At 44.2% G+C, this 3,306-nt stretch overlaps 1 protein-coding gene across 1 annotated transcript in view; it reads left to right on the forward strand.

Annotated features, from left to right (window-relative positions):
- Nucleotides 1-1,218: 1,218 nt before the first annotated feature.
- The window catches only part of RAF1 (Raf-1 proto-oncogene, serine/threonine kinase), a 32,659-nt gene continuing 30,571 nt past the window's right edge, over nt 1,219-3,306 (forward strand). The window contains exon 1 of the mRNA XM_008937745.1: nt 1,219-1,279. The gene's annotated coding sequence lies outside the window, so the exon portion shown is untranslated. The remainder of the gene's footprint in view (nt 1,280-3,306) is intronic.

Below are 3,306 nucleotides of genomic sequence, written 5' to 3' on the forward strand. Positions count from 1 at the left end.
TTTTAAAATGACTAAGTGGTTCAAGGTGGAGATCCCAAAGCATTCCTCTGGGTTCTTGGCAGTCTCTGGAAGAGTAAAATCATTGCAGCTTTTTCTTTCTCTTTTTCGTTTTTTTCCTACCTGCTCATTCCAGGAGAAAGGATACTTGTACCCGAAAGTGAGCTAGCAATATGAGATCTCATCTTGATTTTTTTTTTTTTGGTGTACTTTCTTGTATTGCATATAAAAAAAAAGACATGGGGAAGCTGGGACTGTTCAGACTAGAGAAGAGAAAGCTGGGGGGGACCCCATTGATGTGCATAATTACGCTGGTGGGAGGGAACGAAGACAACACTGGTGCCTGGTGACTGCACAGGGAGTAGTGAGCACAAATGAAAACATGTGACTCTCCTTCAGAGCATGAGAAAACCCTTTTTTTCTTTATTCTGTGAGGGTGGTAGTGTGTGCTTGTAGAGATGCTCCAAACCCAGCTGAGGTGGCCCTGGGCAGCCTGCTGGAGCTGCCCTTGCTTTAGCAGGGCAGAGGACCTGCATGCTCTCGAGGGTCCCTCATTGACTGTGTTGTATCTTTAATCCCCTTGCACACAACTGTTTCAGGAATCACTAATAAAGATGGGAACCTTGGGTTAGAATGCCTTTTACTATCAAGTGACTATTTTTGTATGTTTGACTTGCACTACTTTAATCCAAGCTTCCAATCTTTTAATCAAGACTTCTTCAGTTTTCCTAGGAATTCTTCCTCTTGCAATTAATGGTTACACACAAGATAGAGCTCATCAGGGACTTTGCGTCTTTCTGCTTTCTTTTTGGTTTGTATCCAAGATTTGTCATAGCATTTTTGAGTCAGCAAGGTGTTTCTGGGCCTAAGTGAAGAACTGACATCTGAAAAGGAAGTATTCCACTTGGCCTTAATTTTTGCTTTAGTGGATTTTCAGCTGCAAGAGATTTTTAGGATGTTCTTGATAAGGATTCTGTTGAGCTGGGGTTGCATTTGTGGTCTTGCAGTCTGGCCTTGCACAGTGTGTCCAGTTACACTGAAATGTTTCAGAAATAATGAAAAGCCAGAGGGCCCTGACAACTTTAAAACAGCAGAAGGATAATGACTTAACTCTACTACTGATGTAGTTCACAAAACGTTTTTTTTTAATTTGGTGTGTTGTGCATGTGTTTCAGTTTGTCTATTAAAATAGTAAATATCTTCTGTTTTTGTGTTGCCTTCCACAGATGATGCACTTTAACCTTTTGTGGTAGGTCTTCACTCGCTTAAGGAAAAGCTCAAGGTACAAGTAACTTTCTCCTGTTATCTTTCCCTTCCTCCTTCCCCTGTCCCATTCATTCTTCTGAGGTCCCTGGCTTTCTCCTGGGGGAAGGGAGAGGAACCCCAGCCCAGCTCTGTGCTCATACTTCTCCACTACTACTGAAGGGGCTTCTCATTTTTGAAAAATTCCACAAAATTGATATGACACCTACAGTTGTTTTAGTGTTTGCTTTAGCAGAAATGTATGTTTAACTTAAGCTCTTACTTCAGTCAGTCTCTGTGGGTATTTGCTTGGCAGGAAGAAAGCCCTTCCTCGGCTTAGGACTTACCATCTTGATATTTGCCTGTCTTCTCTAAGTAGCATTTGCCTTTCCACATAGCTACAGACCTGTTGTGAATAATCCAGACCTAATGTAAATCGTGTCTGTGACATTATCTTAAAACTGGTAGCTGGGTTTTTGTTTTACCTTTTCTGAGATTGTACCTCTGAAACAAAGTCTGTTACTGCTCTTGTTAAATAAATAAAATCCCACCCAAACCAGAACTGCAATTTAATGGTTGTATTTAGTTAGATAATGTAAGATAGAGTTAAAATGAAGCATTATTTTTTTGGAGATACTCAAGACAGTAAATGTGTGTCATAGTCTAAGTAATTTTGCTTGTATACAGCCAGTAATTTCTGGTTACATTCAGTTTTTATTCACCATTTTATATGGGATTCTTTGCAAATATTGGTGCATAGGAAACGGTGGAGTAAAGTCAATAGAGCTGTCCAGGCAGTTTGTAACTAAAACACTCAAGTAATGTTAGCTTCAGTTCGTATTGCAGAAGGGTAGGTTTGCACTCTGTGATCAGGTATGAGAGGATCAGTCACTTCTTCCATCTTCTCACAGAAGAACGTCTCCAGGCCACGTCCAGGCGCCGCTCCCTTCCCCACTCCCTGAGCTGTGTGGTGTTAGCATGGGTCTTAGAATGGATTCAGTGGTGACCTCCCGGTGGCACTGCTGTTCCTGGCACAGATCCCATGCTTAACAAACCCAATTTGGTAGTTTAAAGCTGCCCTGAGTGAATGCAGCAAACACAAGTCTTGAATTATCTGTGTCGCTGCATCCTACTCTAATAGCACAGCTGATCCAGCACTGCCTGATTTTGTGCAGGGGTATTTTACTGGTAACTGTGCTGTGCCTGAAGTGCACAGTTACCTTCCCTAACTCCCAACTACCTGGATAACTTCATCTTGAGCTGCATTCCTCTGCAGCATGACCCAGACTGGTTTAAAACCTGGTGTGTTCTCAGTGGTGGTGAACTCAGCATTACCTCCTTCACTACATGCAATGGAAGGAGGACAGAGCCAGGAATTCTTTGTGCTGAGCTTCTCAGTCACTGTTGTTTAATCCTTGAGAACTTGTGTGGGAAGGGCAGTTGCTGGATTGCTGACATTTGAGTAACTTTTTCATCCTTGCTGTAAAGTGGATGTGTTCCAGGCAACTGTAAACACAGTTTGGGGCTTTCATCTGTACTTGAAACAATTCAAGCATGAGCAATTTTAGAATGCAAATAGGCATGTGTCTGAGACTGTGTGTACACTTGACTGGAAGACTTGGGGGAAAAGTGCTGGTCCAAAGGGTCTTGTCTGTGTGGTGTCACTGCACATGTAAACTTTTAGCTCACATCTGCACTGCAAGGTCTGCTTCAAAGATCTGCCTTTCTGAATCTTACCTGCTCCTCCCTGCAGGTGTGGCTTTACTTTGTCCCTCCCCCCAGTGTGGGATAGGAGCTTGGCAGTGCCCTTGGCCTGCACACCAGCCCCTGGCAGTAACTGGACGTGGAATGAATGCCCGTGCGTCACTCGAGAGCCCCAACTGCCACCGCAGCTGCCTCTCACGGGGGTGCCACATCCACATGGGGCTTGAACCCCTCCAGGGCTGGGGACTCCAGCACCCTCAAGCTGTGGCCTCTCCAGTGCCAAGTCCAGCGGCATGATCCCTTCTCTATTCCTGCTAGACACGTGATTTGCGATACAGGCCAAGGATGCTGGTGGCCCTCTTG

The sequence above is a fragment of the Merops nubicus genome, unplaced genomic scaffold (genome assembly GCF_000691845.1).
Source record: "Merops nubicus isolate BGI_N331 unplaced genomic scaffold, ASM69184v1 scaffold1223, whole genome shotgun sequence".
NCBI lineage: Eukaryota > Metazoa > Chordata > Aves > Coraciiformes > Meropidae > Merops > Merops nubicus.